Source organism: Dermacentor silvarum, chromosome 10 (assembly GCF_013339745.2).
Source record: "Dermacentor silvarum isolate Dsil-2018 chromosome 10, BIME_Dsil_1.4, whole genome shotgun sequence".
Classification (NCBI taxonomy): Eukaryota; Metazoa; Arthropoda; class Arachnida; order Ixodida; family Ixodidae; genus Dermacentor; species Dermacentor silvarum.
Window position 1 is genome coordinate 25,371,798 of NC_051163.1, and position 16,700 is coordinate 25,388,497.

The following is a 16,700-nucleotide window of genomic DNA, read 5'->3' on the forward strand; positions in this document are numbered from 1 at the left end:
AGACAGATGAGTGTACAAGCCAGTGGACACAAACGAGTGCTAATTCAAGCTCGCGCGGAAGCAGAGAGGCCACGTACAGGATATCCCGTGTGATGTGCATGCGTGTAGTAGATCAATACGTGCACCTGTCTCGAATAAAGGCATTTCCTGATGTTAGCGATTGCATCCCCGTCTGTCACTGCGCTTAAACAAACTCGTGTCTTACCAACAAGGCTTAGTCTCGAAATCGATATAGACAACACGGCGTAGGTTTGATTGCTTCTTTTACCCACGTTGCTGCATAGCTGTTTGTTCATTGTTTGCTCTGGAGGACTTTGCTTGTCTGTAACCATGCGTGCTGCTAAGGCGTAAGCGTTGTCTCGCTTCTAATGCAGGCGGGCAGTTAATTTTAAAACACAAAAGATGAACACAAGAATAGCTTTGATTGAGACAGATACATTTTTACAAACTATAGTTTCGTTATGTTGAGCGATAAATAGATGTATTAACTACAAGATAAAAGTAAAGCCCGAGTTCCATTTTTTTAGAATTTCGCGGCTAAACACCACGGTCGGTACGTCAAAGTGACGTCATCAATTTAAAGTAACTTTTAGCATTCAGGCAGTTGTAGGTAAGTGCAAGTTCTTCAAACTTGCCAAGTTCAGTCTTTGGCTCTTTTAAATACATTGAAATCCATTTTCTCCTATAAAAGTTTTAATTACGCCAGCACAAATGTCAAAGTTGATTACGTCACGGTGATCTTGTGCGTGAAGTTCAAGACGGCGTCGCTACCAGTTTTGTTATTGCGTTTCTTCTGGCGTACCAAGCATCCTCTCCCGGTTAATGTGGCTTATTGATATTGCAGGAGGCTAATACAATGAAAAAGCTCGAATAATTTTTCTAATTGTTGTCTGTGATGCAGATTATTCCCGTGCGCACTTTTTGATCTGTTTCCCCATGTGTCTTTCAAATATATTGCTACGGAACAGTTATTTCAATGACCAAGAGCAAGCCTGTCATGACTGAAGGGACGAAGAGGACGACGTTGAACGAATGAATGAATAAACTTTATTGTACGAAGAGTGGTGTGGTTAATCTCGGGTGGAGCCCTCTTGTAGAGCCCCACTGGCCGCGGCGGCTCGCCGGGCCTGGTCCAGGGTCCTTAAAGATATTGCCGACGATGCCTTCGACTTGCTTGTTTTTTCGAACATTACTACTGCTGACGCCATCATTAAAGAATGCCGCCGCCGGGAACAAGCCAAAAGGAGACGCATCACACATCAGTTCCACCGCCTGCCAAACATCGCAGCGACATCATCGTGTGATGATCTCTTTAGACCAGTCGGCACCTGCCATAATGTTACTAGTATCGTTCGGCGTGAACTCAAGGCGGCCGCTCCAACGACCCTGGAACATCAGTCCTTCGGCCCGCCTTCGGTTCTTATACCACTTATCCAAGCCGTCGTCCAACAGGAGATCGCCAATTTGGGTATCCTTTCTGTTTCCTCGGCTCCTCGCCCGATGTCCAGCCACATTTTGCAACTCCGCCTCGACTCACATCAGATTTTCCTTCATGGTTCCGGAATCCGTCCGCATGGCGAACTCCTGACGACAAACCTATTTGTTTCCATTGTCACCGCGTCGGCCACGTCTACCGCCGCTGCTGAAGACACTGGAGTGCCACAGCACAGACAACTTTCCCGGTTACTTTAATGCCCCTGGTTGCTATCGCTCGTATATGCCCAGCTCTGACCAAGTTGCCCCTCAAGAACCTGTGGCCGAGCCTCGCTACTCCTTGCTCGCCTTCACCCCAAGGCCAGCGGTCTCGCAACCCCCAACCCCACCGCCCATCCTCCCCGACCTTTCTAAGACGCTCCCAGACGGAAAACGAAGTAATACAGCTCCTAGAGGTGGCGTTTCATTGTTTCAACCGACCGAAAATCCTCTTTTGACGGTCCCTATCAAACAGAACCTCCTGGATATACAGATCGACGGAGTGCAAGTCACTGCCTTCATCGACACTGGGGCACACCTATTTGTTACGAGTGCTCATTTTCGCCGAAAGCTCAAGAAAATTCTGACGCCTGTGACGAGTCAAATCATCCGTGTCGCCGACGGTGGAACCGCTGCCATTCTTGGAATGTGCACCTCTCGTGTGTGCATCGCTGATCGCCAGATAGTTGTTCTATTCGTCGTCCTTGCCTAATGTCCGCATGACGTGATCCTGGGCCTCGACTTCCTTGCTGCGCACTCCGCCCTTATCGACTGTTCAGCCAGCACCCTCCGTCTAGATCTTACCTTTCTGGACCCCGCTGACCACCTCCGTGCCGCCTCTGTTCCACCGAGTACGCCCTCTTGCCACCGCAGACGTTGACTTACGTCGACTTCGTGTCGTCGCCGCCACTTCACCACGGTGGCTATGTGTTGACGCCCATAACTGACATCTCCCTCAGCCACGGTATCACAGTACCCCAAACCGTTGTGTCTATAGTGGCGAATGGCATCTGCCTTCCTGTTGTGAATTTCAGTTTAACACCGCAAGTGCTGCTACAAGGCATCTCACACGCCCTGCTCAGCGTCTTGGATGAAGACGAAATGGAAGCTGTCACGATTACCGCTTCTCCTGGTTTCTTAGCTCATTAGCAGTCACATTATCGCCCTCAGAGCATCATTCATTCGATGATTGCTTCTGACTAAACACCTCAGCAGACTGAAGAACTCCACCACGTTCTGCTTTCCCACCTTGACATTTTCGACATTAGCGGCCGTCCCTTGGGCTAAGCCAAGGGCGGGACTCATCGTATAAATACCAACGATGCGCTTCCTATTCATCGGCGCGCTTATCAGGTGTCCGCCCCTGAGCATCAAATTATTCAAAGTGAAGATGACAAGATGCTCGCCAAGAACATCATCGAGCCACTTTGCAGCCCCTGGGCATCACCTGTCGTGTTAGTCAAAAAGAAAGACAGCACATGTCGATTCTGTGTGGATTATCGGCACCTTAACAGAATTAAGAAAAAGGACGTGTACCCTCTGCCACGCATTGATGATGCTCTTCACTGTCTGCACGGAGCCCGGTATTTCTCCTCCATCGACTTACGCTCCGGGTACTGGCAGATTGCTGTGGACAATATGGACAGTGAAAATATGGCATTTGTAACTCCTGATAACCTTTAACAATTCAAGGTCATGCCGTTCGGACTTTGTAACGCTCCGGCCACCTTTGAGCGCGTGATGTCTGCTCAAAGGCTTCATTTGGTCCCTAAGTTTATGCTACTTGGATGACGTCATCGTTTTTTCAACAACTTTTGAGATTCATATACAGCGCCTCTCAACCGTTCTTGACGTTATTCGTCATGCCGGACTGCAGCTGAATTCGCCCAAATGTCACTTTGGCCGCCGCCAAATCATAGTGCTTGGTCATCTCGTAGACGCTAATGGCGTACAACCGGACGCCGGAAAAATCTGCCAAGTGAAGAACTTCCCTGTTCCCCGATCAGCAAAGGATGTCCGCAGCTTTCTCGGGCTATGCTCATACTTCCGCCGCTTCGTGAAGAATTTTGCGGGCATAGCGAGCCCACTTAGTGAGCTTTTGAGGCAAGAAGTGCCTTTTTCATGGGGACCGGAAGAGGCTTCTGCGTTCTCGCGCCTCATCAACCTGCTCACGACTCCTCTGATACTTGCCCACTTTGACCCGGCTGCGCCTACCGAGGTCCGCACCGATGCAAACAGCCATGGAATCGGTGCAGTACTAGCCCAATGCCAACGTCGCAATGACGGCGTCATCGCCTACGCAAGCCGCCTCCTACCAGTCGCTGAGGGCAATTATTCTATTACAGAACGCCAGTGTTTGGCCCTCGTTTTGGGGGGTTGGGAAATTCAGACCCTACTTATACGGACGGACCTTCTCTGTATTTACTGACTACCACGCGCTGTGCTGGCTGTCCTCTCTCAAAGATCCTTCCGGGCGGCTTCGTCGCTGGGCCCTGCGCCTACAAGAATTTTCATATTCGGTTGTCTACAAATCCGGCTGTCTGCACGTGGATGCAGATTGCTTGTCCAGGTATCCGGTCGACAACCCTGAGAACGCTGATGAGGACACCAACAACTCAATTTTTCCATGTCGGACCTGATTCAAACCGGTGAAGAATAAGACAGTGGCCCTTCATTGCGAGAAATTATCAATCGCCTACAATCATCGCCCAATGACGCCTCCGTGTGGAAATTTGTGATTAAGGAAAGTGTCATATGCCGTCGCAGTTTTCAACCTGATGGACCTGACCTCCTTGTGGTCATGCCTAGACACTTACGACGGAGCGTCCTCACAGAACTTCACGATGCGCCCACTGTCGGGCACCTTGGCGTATGTCACCCCTATGAGCGTGTACGGCGCCGTTTCGTGGCCACTTGTGCATCGTGCCAAAACGTCGCAAAGCACACCCGCTACAACATGCTGGTCACCTTCAGCCAATCGACATACCCACGGAACCATTCTATCACGTTGGACTAGATCTTCTGGGCCCTTTTCCAACATCCACCTTTGGAAACAAAATGGATAGCAGTGGCTACTGATTATGCTACGCGCTACGCAATAACCCGAGCTCTGCCGACATGTTGTGCAACTGATGTCGCGGACTTCTTGTTACGTGACCTCATATTGCTTCACGGCACCCCGTGACTACTAATTGCTCACTGACCGTCGCCGTTACTTTCTCTCTCAAGTCAGTTCCGACATATTGCGCTCCTGTTCGGCTCAACACAAACTGACCACTTCTTACCATCCGCAGACCAACGGCCTCAAGGAACGCTTGAACCGCACTGTCACAGATATGCTCGCTGTGTATGTCTTGCTGGACCACCGTGTTTGAGACCTTGCTCTTTCCTACGTAACTTTTGCGTATAATTCCTCTCTTCATGAAACAGCTGGAGTTTCAACTTTCAACCTAGTGTACGGACGAGAGCCAATTTTACCTCTCGACACTATGCTCCCACCATTTACCGCCTTCACTAGCCAGTAGGCACGTGATCCCATCGCGCGGGCTGACCACGCCCGTCAGCTTGCCCGCACTAAGCTTACGGCGTCACAAGCCAATCAGAGGCGTCGCTATGATGCTTCGCACCGCGAAGCGACTTATTTAGCGCGAGCTACATTGGCCGTATTCTCGCCGTTTCGCTGTGGCCGGTTGCCGCACCGCGAGCTGAGCCGTTGCCTGGCAACCGCCACAGCTGGCAGCGCCGCTCGCCGCGCCATCTGGCATTACGTCAGAGGAGGAGCCGGTGAAACCGCGTTGCAACAACAGAGGAGGAGTCGGCGTTGCATCGTATATGTAGAAGGGGCGGCTCGGTGGGATTCGTCAGCAGATATGGAAAGTGAGTCGGAGAGACTGAAAGAAGCCAGGCTTCGTCGTCGGAACGAAACCAAGAGGAGGCAGCGAGCCGAGGAGACGGAGGAAAGAACGAGCCGCACGCCTCGAGAAGCGTCGTAAGTAAGAAGCGGCCAGGCGAGGGGATTCAGATGAGGATAGCACCCGAATCGTGTTCAAGTCACTGGACGACAACCCCTTATACTCCCGCCTCACCGACCATCGGGCCGTCTTTGCGGCAATTGAGAAACAACAAGATGAAGACTTTCAAAATAAATGCGTTACACTTTAAAAATGTCTAGTCTTTAATGTAACCATAACTTAACGACAGGTAACAACCAAACCTAAACACTCAGACGTACGAAGCTAAACGATAAAGATGTAACTGTAGACAGAACCAAGCTAAACAATAAGATTAACCGTACCGCTCGCTACGCACACCCAGGCATAACTGAGTTTAGCCAGAGCCATTTTTTTTTCTTCTGGTGCACTTGTGCTTCTCTGGTTTTAGGCGAAGCTTTATAGGCTCGCAAGTTTCGGCGGCGGTGGTGGTGGTGGCGGTGGCACGCTTAAAGTGGGCCGATCCTCGAGATAGTGCAGAGAGGATCCAAGCTCACTGGCACATACCAGGGACGAAAAAGAGAGAAATAGAGGAAGAAAGAGCGAGACAGAGAGAGAAAGAAAGATATAAAATCACCACGACGGTCAGAGAAAGAAAGAAACAGAGAAAGAGAGAGAGAGAAATAAAGAACATCACCACGCAGGTCAGAGAAACAAAGAAAAAGAGAAAGAAATAAAGAGAGAGAAAGAAATAAAATCACTACGCAGGTCAGAGAAATAAAGAGAGAAATAGAAAGAGAGAAAGAAAGAGAGAGAGAAAGAAAGAAAGAAAATCACCACGAAGTTCAGATACACACACGACAAGCTTCGCTTACGCCCATTTTCTCGACAGGGGAAAGGATGGTGAATTTTTTTCTCTGGTCTGTGGATCTTTACACGTAACAGTGTTTCCTGTTCCTCAAACAGATATGTCAGTAGCTAGTCAGCCATTTGCCACTTTGCTTCTTAGTCCTGTCTGTATGTTGACGCTGTATATGATGTAATCATCTTGAACCAACTAGCTCAGTCGAAGCCGTAATACAAGTCAAGCTTACCAGTGAACTTGCGGAGGCTGTAGAGATATATTCGATGACAACCGTGTTGGAGAACGAGGGAGGGACGCTGTGTCCGTCTTGATCTGCACCTTTCATGAGCGCGCATACCTGAAGTCAAAAGAAGAAACAAATAAAAAGCGAATAAAATAATATATATGAACCTTATCTGACGTGTATGGTTACGTCTGCATTCATTAGTCATATATATATATATATATATATATATATATATATATAGATTACAACGACGTGCAATATGTGCCTTCTTGATACTTACAGTGGAACGCTTAACAAGGGTCATGCCCGCGCAGCGGCTTCCACGTTCCGTGTGTTGACCGTCAGTAGTGATTAAAGCCAACGCTGCGGTCGTGGATATAGCAACGGGCACGGAAATGTCTTCCATTAATTTGATCACGTTTTTCTGGAATGTATTTGATGAAATAAGGTTCGGTAGTGAAATCGAAACTATATAAATTCAATAAGATAAGAACTTGTGCCGGTCTGTGTAGCATAGTTAAGTTTCCGGAGGACCGGCACCTAAATGAAAGGTACAAAAAATGCACACGTTACGCTGACTAGCAAACGTGTACGACTTTGTTTTTGTTTCTTGCCTTTCATGTTATAGCAGCCGCAGCAAGCAACAAAGGAAGCAAAGGAAGCCTCATGTTGAGGCCCCACCCATTTTTCCCCTTGCATTCTTGTTTGTTTTTTTGCGTCGTTTAAACTTACATGACAGGAAACAATAAACGCATAAACGCATACGGTTTATTCAATGCAATGCGTGTATCTTGTTCCGTTTGCGTCGTATAAGCGCCGTTCCTAAAATTCTGGGGGAAAAAAAGTAAAAAGTCACCTGCGCACAGACAACGAACTCATAACCTTTCGGAACGTGGTGGTTATAACCGGTAACCGCTCTATGTGTACTGTACAATTCTGGACATTTGCGTTCTGGACGTCTTCTGATAGACTTAGTGGGATGTTTACGAACATCGCTGTGCTTAAAGCAAAGCCTACGTTAAACGTCAACTCATTAGTAATTACCGGCGTTCTAGTCGGCTCTCTGCACGGATATTATGACCTTTCACGCAAGCTAGGAACAAAAAAAATTCGATGCATTTCATATAGTCCCCCATAACTTCAACCATCACTCCAGCTTCATTGACTGTCCTTCCAACATGAACACATGAACAATGGCCTACAGACCAATTCCATCTTTCTTGATTTTGCCACAGTTTTCGATCGTGTCGCCCATAGCCGCCTTATTTCTAAATTATCTGCCCTTCGATTAGATTATCTCACTTTATCATGGCTTGGGAATTTCCTTTCACTTCGCAAGCAATTAATGACGGTTCATAATTCTTCCTCTAGCTTTTCCTACATCTGTTCCGGCGTTCCACAGGGCAGCGTTCCAAGCCCGCTTCTTTTCTTGATCTATATAAATGACCTGCCAAATAACATACCATCAAGTATTGGAATATTTGCTGATGACTGCATGTTATACAGAGCAATACACAGTCCCGACGGCAACCTGGTCCTTCAAGACGATTTTAACATTATCTATAACTGGTGCAGCACCTGGCTCATGACCCTAAGTACTAACAAATGTATAATTATTAAGCATTAAATGCTTTGAAGCTCCCGTTGTCAGAGATTTTCAAGTGACCTTGAGCCAATAGCCAGCGCCGTTATCTGGGCACTCAAAACGAGAATACGCCGGCAAGTTGCGCGAACAAACCGAAATCATCCGGGCAACCAGTCAATACTTAACAAAATGCTGTCTCTGGCCCCCAACCCTTTGTACAGGGCCGCAGTACATACGCTAGTTACTCTCCAAACAAGTTACAACAAATATTGCTCCCGAGATCTTCCTAATGTGTCTTCACAATCACTGAAGCTGTAACTTCTAGTACGCTGAAGTTTTACTTGTCATTTCCAAATATAGACGTTCAAAAGGCGGATACAGGGAACCTAAGGCCGCACATTGGCAGCCGGCCACTTCGACGCGACAAGAAGAAAAAGTGGCGGCAAGCGCTGAGCGCATTTGACTGCTGCTAGAAGAAACGCGATTGCAGGCGGCGGCACCACAGGCAGCAGAAGAGACCATATGGTAGCAATTCCATGCTTACCTCGACTTTCGATTACGGGAGAGCCAGCAATGTGTTTGTTTTGGAAGTAAGCATGCGTTTCCAATTTTTACCTACCATATACAGGGAGACAAGCTGTCCCGGGCATCATCTTATAAATATCTTTGTGTTTACCTTACGCCAGGCCCTCTTCTGATTAGATCGCATCACTGCTGCCTCCGCGAAAGCCTCAAAAGTATTAGGCTATTTACGTGGTATTGACGCCGCAACCTGCGTCAATGTCCCTCTAATGTTCGCAAATTTCCTATCTAACTTTTGGCCTCCCACAACTTGAATATGCCTCATCTGTTTCGTCCCGTTCCTCTCATTATCAAATTAACATGCTTGAAGCAGTTAAGAACAGAGACGCCAATTACATTTCAAGGAACTATGACATCCTTCAAGTGTGACTCGGCTTAAACTCGATCATTTCCTTCAACCATTGGCCATTCGCCGTCAAATGTCTCTCCTATGTCTGTTTCGCACGTACGTCTACAGCGATAAAGTAGCCTCGTTACACCTTGAACGCACCATTTTCACCTGACGCAGGCAGCATAATCACCTCAGCTTCACGCACATCTTTGGCAACACGAGCGCTTTTAACACATCCGCACCTCCACATGTCATCCACATGTGGAATGATCTTCCTGATGATATCGCCTCTGATAAGAACCTGAGTATATTTCGGCACAAGCTTGAGGTACATTGTTTTTTTTTTTTGCAATAGTAACATGGTCTCGTCGTTTAAGTTCTTGCTTTGTTTATTTTGCGATGTGTTACGTTTTTTTCTTCACTTGCACTCAAAGGCTCTTTTAGTGCTTATTTCGCAAACGTATTCTGTTGTGCTGCGCCTTCCTTTCTTTTTTTGGTTCATTTTCGTTCGGACCTTGTTTTGTATTTTGTAATTTACTCTGGTGCGTTGAGTTTTTATGTTCACTTGCTTTGTAACCCTGTTCCTTACTACTTGAAGAAAAAACAGCGCAAAAGAGACGAGGACGAAAAGAAGACAGGTACAACAGACAGGCGCTAACTTCCAACTAAAATTTTATTTGAAGAAACAAGGGTTATATACATGAACATGAATTGCACCACCGTGACGTCATGAACTCTTTATCGCATCAGAAAGGCAATCTCTTTGTCGGCAAGTGCCACTGACGGGCAGCTAATGCACGTGCCCTATAGGCCCTCGAAATGTAAAAAGCTTCTAATATCTCCCTTTCGAGTCTATCTTCGGAACGTGCCAGAAACTTGGTGTCATAAAGATTCGGACTGCATTTGTGACGTTTACAATGTTCAGCATCGTCCCGTTTGCCCAATATATACCTGTTTGCAGCTTAGGGGGATTTCATAGACAACATTTCTAGTGCAAGGCGTGTATTGCGCAGCATGTTTCTTAGGGCAGGGGTCAGATTTTGCTTTGGTCACCATCGGGCATATTTTTGCCAGTTTACATGGCGCACTAAAGACAAGATTAACATTGTGCCTCTGCGCAACTTTCTTGAGGTTGTGGGACACCCTGTGCCAGTATGGGATTACTTGTACCCTCCACTTGTCAGCTGGTTTTTCTTTGTTGAATCCCTCTCATACATGTTTTCTTTTTAAGAAGTTTATCGCAGACGCTATTAACCAAATAAGACGGGAAACCGGCTTGGCTCAGCCTTGTAACCTGGTTGTTAAAGCTGCTTTCTACTTTGTGAATGCAAGATTTATTTAACGCTTCCTTTAGACACGTCATTGCAACTCCTCTTTTTATTAATTTGGAGTGGGCACTGTCATACGATATCAACTGCTTTTTCAACCTTGGCTGGTTTTCCCAACAAACATGCGTGTTCATTAACGTGAGCTTCAAATCCAAGAAACGAATGAAATTGTCAGTTGGCCGCTCACACGTGAAGTTTAGAGCCTCCTACGCGTTTCTAAAGGTGTTAATTATCTTTCTACTCTGTCATCTAGCCTTAACTGTGGCACCTTGTAATTGACCACCAGGTAGTCGTCGACGTACCTTAGTACGGTAGGCGCATCCGACTGAACCAGAATGCTATCTACACATTTGTCAAAGGTGCTAAGAAAAATACCCGACAGAATGGAAGCGAGCGACGATCCAATGCAAATACGTCCTCGTCTCTTTTGCGCTATTTTTTCTTCAATTATGTTACACCAACTCGCCCACATCAAGCTCCTTCTGTTCCTTACTAGTTTGCTTGTGCTTTAATTGTAATAGGTAAACCACCCTTACTCAATACCATTCGGGCCTGTAAGGTATCTTTAAACAAATAAAGAAATAAATTAATTGATTAATTATTTATACTTTATGCGTGTGACCATTATAGGACCATCTGTATATGTTTTGCGCTTCCACTTGCAGTTTAATTGCAAACATATGGTGCTTGTGCGCGCCTAATAATCTCAAGACGACGACCAAATGCTGCACTGCAAAGAATACATCCATGAAAGGCCACGCAAACGCTTTTTGTGATGTCAGGGTGCACGTTACGTGAAGAATTTGTCTGATGTACGGGATGTTGTGCCAATGCAACTAACATGCTGGAGTCGATATGAAGCTAAGGTTTAGTAAAGCGGTTTAACAAATGATGTACTAGTAAAGCAGGTGCTACAATTGTCTTTACTTTCGTGCAATGAAACGTAATTTCATGCGATGGCCATGTTTATGCACAGCAAAAGTCTCACAACTTCAATGTCATTCATGACACATTGGCACACACCCATTCGGGAATGACACACACCAATTCTGGAGCCATTGCCCGAATGGGTAGACACCCCGTGACGCATACCGAATGGCTTTATCATGTCAAATTAAGTAAATCAAACAAGCCAGTGATTTTAAAATTATGTAATGCACTATTCTATTAAGAGTTCGGTATGCCTCAGAGATCCCCATGAGCCGACATTGTATGTTCCGGATTTATGTAGGTTTTTCACTTTCACGTTCATCGCGCTGAACAAGACATACCAACCATTGTATGTCCCCCGGCCGCGAACTAATTACGAACTGCAACTATTAGAGTACTGTCTCCCGAACGCAATAAGTTTGAACAAACAGATGAAAGTTTACGCATGCTATCAAAAAATGCTATTTTATCTATGATATCATGAATGTTTTCGTACCTTGAAATGTGAACATTGTGTGAATTATACATTTAGAGATCAGCCAATTGCTTTGGATTGTTCTGTGTGAGCTTGTGTCCATTGCTGGCTTTGTAAGCAGGGGATTGCGGGGCTAGCCAAGCTGCTAAAGTGCCGATGTTTTCCGCTATTCTCACCATTTAGGTACATTTTTGTTACATACTGATGTGCCAATATGGTGAAAATAAAGCAATAGCTCAATCTCACAAGCTGATTGGCCCGTTAGCTGGTACTTGTATTTGGACCATATTCGTATAACATTGGTATATATATATCAGGTAAGACAAAGGCGAACGCCAAGCCCAGGTGAATAGGCAAGGCAAGCTTCGCTTTAACAATCGAAGCAGACGTACCGCTATTTGATCTTTGGAGCAATAACTACGTTTGCGAAGACCATCCATTTGTCCCCGACGTACACTTTTTATGTCGGCGCATCTAGCCAGGGGTAAAGGCTAGGGAAGCTGAATCGCCAAACAGTCTCGAAAATTGGTAGGCCTGTGCCGCTCATACCTTGCGACATAGGTTGGTTGAGACGAAACAGAAGCTTATATTCAACATTTATTGGCGATCAAAGATAGCGAGAGCTTAGGTATCAAGACACGTCGCAACGAAGCGAGAGTAGCGTGTGACGCAATGTTTGCCGACGATACGTCGCGGCGTACCTGACTCACGGAACATGCGCAGTAACGAGAGCACTGTTTTTTTAGGAGCGAAACTCCTTATAGCGGCACCCGTTCCATCCCCGTCTTAGTAGTAGTAGTGTGTAACCAGTCAGAGAAAAATGAAAAAAAAAATTCCGAAGTTGTGTCCGTAGCGCGGAATCGAACCAGGGACCCCTCGCTTCCGAGCGCGCGGCGTTAGCCCACTACGCCACGAAGCGCACATAGACACAGGCACCACGATGGCAATAAATACCCAACATTAACGAAAGGCCGCGTTTCTAGCGCGTTTCTAACGCGTTTGTGCTAGCGCGTTACGGCCCGTGTAAGAAGCTGGTGTAAGACGCTGTGGCCTCTCCGCCTTACCTTCAACGCGTTTCGAACGCGCTGCCCAAGGCGGTGGCAAGTCAAGTTCAAGTCGAGGAGCGTTTATGAATACGGGGGGTATACTCTCTCAGCAGTCATGTGATGGCGTCGGCAAACGCGGTGCACGTTCCGGCATGTGTAAATGGCTGCGTAAGACGCTGTGGCCGCTCCCCCTTACTAGAGAGTACTACACGTTTCTAACGCGTTTGTGCTAGCGTCCCCTTAAGCGGGAGATCCGATGATTCCCTCCGGAGCTTCGCCCACTCATCATCATTCACCCCGTGGATATGCTGTGATTTTTTTTTCAATACTCAAAGAATTTATTTTTTCTACCGTAGGCAGTTCTAATGTAGAAAAAAGAATCTGTCTCACCTTGCTTATCAAGACATCGCTGATTGCAATAGTGCACGGGACGATGTGCCTTTGTAGGTGGGACTGGAATATCACCAGGGACACGCTGTAAAGAAAGAATCAATCAATCAATCAATCAAATATTATTATTATACATTAATACAGTTACAAAGTAATAGTAATACAGAAGGAGGTCCCAAAGTAAAAACTGTCAGGGGGACCTCCTGTTAGTACATGCATAAAAATGTCGAACATACGATTAGCAACTAAGGGAAAAATAGCGGGAAAATACAAATCAATATAACCAAACTAAATGAATAACAAAAATCATATCATCTAAGGCTTGCGATTACAGAAAGGTGGCGGACCGGATATTCTGAGCCCATGAACAAGAAGAGCAATATTCACGTCTGCTTTAAGCGAATCATCAAATCTCCTGCTTCATAAAGAGGCATCATTTCATTTCACAGTCTCTTACAGAGAATGTGTGACCTACAAAAAAAAGATCAATTCTCCTGCTTGATAAGCAGGTTACGTAGAATTTCGACTTCCGATAACGAAGCGATGCTTAGTTTCTTGTTTTCCTTGGATTCAGCTGACAAGATGCACACGTGATCTCTGAGCACGCAAGCTAGCCGTTCTTCCTAAACAAAAGTCAGTAGCGAGTCAGCGCTTGGTAGCATCTTCTTTCAATTATTGCTCGTAATTTTCTCTGGTTAGTTTCGTCCAGGAGTACGAACGTGGCGTCTCTGGGGATAGAAGTGACCTTACGTGACCATGATGTTCGGGGTGACTCCACGCCACGAAGGCGGAGTGCAGAGTCACCCCGAGCTCGACCAAGAGCATTACATGAAACAAGTTATCCACCGTAGGGCACAGAGAATTAAGGACTTATCTGTAACAAATTACCAGATTTAGTGCCGGGAAAGCATTACTGACAAAGTGTACTACAATAGTCCTGCGTTCACATGGTTTCTTATTGCTCATTTCTAGCGTTGTTCCTTGAATCACGAGAAAAAAGATTTGTGCAGTACTACGTAATGCGCACAAAAATATTCCGCCCTAACCTAACTATATCACTATTATTCTGTTCGCATTAGAAATGCTGTTCACTTTGAAGATAACTTCATTTCGTGCCCTGGCTTGAAATTTGTTGATAGCTAGTTGTCTAAGCTGTCTTGCGTAAATCATGCGAAAAGTATTGCGTACGCGAACGACAATACGCCCGACGCATCCTGAGCAATGGTATGGCGAGAAGTGGCAAGAAACGGCGTGTATGAAACGTCTGATTTTAAATAAGCTTTGCCTCTGGCTAACAATCTTCCGGTAGGCATGAATAAAAAGAACTTAGTGCCGTTTCACTCTGTGAAGGAGGATGACTAGCGCAGCTGTTATGCGTTCTTCTAAAATGACGAAATCGCATATATGTATGACTATATATATGCAATTACAGCATCAATACAGACACCCTAATCTTCCTTAATCTATCTTGATCGACCTTAATCAACCCTAATCCTCCGTAATACCCTTATTCGACCTTATTTCACCCTAATTCAATTTAATCCACCTTAATCGACGTTAATTCGCATTAATCTACCCTACCTAGCCCTCCTCAATCCACCTTAATGCTTCTTTATTCACCTTAATCCACCTTAGTCGACCTTAATCCACCTTATTGCACAATAATCCACCTTTATCCACCCTAGTCCTAAATCCTCCTTAATCCACCTTAGTCCACCTTAATCAATCCTAATACTCTTTATTGCACCTTAATCCACCTTAATAGATCTTGGTCCGCCATAATCCACCTTAATTAGCTTTCATCTACCTTAACTGGTGGATTACCACTTCCGCGACGGAAGTGGTAGACTGCTTCCGCCGCGGGTCGGCCCGGTATTGCACTATCTTAGAGATCGACCCACTGTTTTCTCTGTCGACCCGACGTTTTTTTCTACACACCCTATAGAAGCCCACACTTTTGGTTAGAACGTCGCCATATACAGCTTCGTTGCAAAAATATGACCCGTGGCGCGTTTTACAGCGTAAGCTGTTATGGGCTCATTCCAATAGCCGTTTCGGTTCGCGTTGTTGTCCGCCGGCGCAGCCGCGTAACCGCTATCGCCCGAAACGCGAAAAAAAGTACCCCGTCTCCGCCGGGATCAAACCCAGGCCCGCTCCGTGGGAGTCGGATACTTTACCACTGAGCCACGCAAGCGCTTGCTATCAGCGTCAGAAAAGGCCGTATGAACGCGCCCTAGGCAGCCGCGCAGGCACAGACGACCCCAGCTTCCGCCTGTATGGTGGCGCCACCTGGTTAAGGCGCCAGCAAAAGTCGCACGCACGTGATGTGGTTCCGACAAAATTTGAAACTGAACGTTATTCTTTTTTTTAGTTGTGGAAAAGTTTGCAGCCATTGTTTTGACGTTGGGGTAAAAAGAGACGTTTAGCTTTGCGTGGTACTCATTACGTTGCCATTATACATTAGACCTTGTGCGCATGCGCAGCTTCTCCTCGGAGCCGTAGTCCGCCTGTGGCGTGCTATATGATACAATCAAATTATAGGTAAAGTGAATGATTGGACTCTTGGAGCGTTCCGCGTCAAAAATGCATCACGGGCGATAATGCTGTGCCGCCATCTGCTGGCTGGACACAGGAACACTTTCCCGCTCGGTGCCCTCTATCCAGGCCTAGCGGCGTCAAAAGATACAGTGGATCTAAATAATAACGACAAAACATTCCCAATACGTACTTTGTTCTTAACGAAATGAAGTAAACGATGACTGATTTTACCATTCTCGCTTCCACGACGAGGAGCAAATCGCAAGGGCGAATTCGAATCGAAGCGGGCGTTCAGGGTTGCTCTGGGCGCTGTCACGTTACGCAATCACGGCAACCAGAACGATAGCCAACGATACATACGCAGTGGGCCTGATGTATGACGTAGCCCGGTAACGTGTCACGCAAAGCTAAATATCTTTAATCTCTCGACAGGTGTAGCGACCGCACTCGCTAACGTAAGAGTTCACGCGCCATTACAGGTGATGACATAAGAGTTCACCGAAAGGAAAGCAAGGAGTTTTACCCGTTGAGAAGATCGCGGAGCTTTTTTGCGTTTTCCTTCGTAACGTCGGCGTCCACTGGGTTAATCTCGATTCCGACAATCTTCGGCTTGTCCATGTCACTCGTCCCCTTAATGGCGTCAAAGGCGATCTTTCGGGAGCAAAATAAGATAATAGTCAGTTATGGAAACACCCACACAGCAAGCGCCCGCGCGCCCTAGGTCATCATCACCATCATCATCGAGATCACTTATTTTCTTATAAGGGCTTCTGCTGGGGATTTGCGTAAGGGGATTGTGTAGGGGATTTGCCTAAGTGCCTCGAGGAGCCAGTCGCGCGGCAATTTTGCGTGCATTCGCGGACTGCTTTCACGCGCGGAAAAACGCTTTTATGTAGCCCGTATTGAGCAACAGAAAGCTGTATCTGGAGTTTCTCATGTTGCTCTACAATTTTCTCAGTGACGCTTTTCCTATAACTATAATAATTGAGAACCTGATTAATT

The 16,700-nt window shown here is 46.4% G+C and overlaps 1 long non-coding RNA gene across 1 annotated transcript; it reads right to left on the reverse strand.

Annotated features, from left to right (window-relative positions):
• Nucleotides 1-6,518: 6,518 nt before the first annotated feature.
• LOC125940776 (uncharacterized) lies at nt 6,519-13,238 on the reverse strand. The gene is made up of 3 exons (XR_007463986.1): nt 13,161-13,238; nt 6,774-6,917; nt 6,519-6,604 (listed from the first exon to the last, which is right to left on the reverse strand). It is a non-coding gene; the product is annotated as an uncharacterized LOC125940776 (long non-coding RNA).
• Between the last annotated feature and the right edge of the window lie 3,462 nt (nt 13,239-16,700).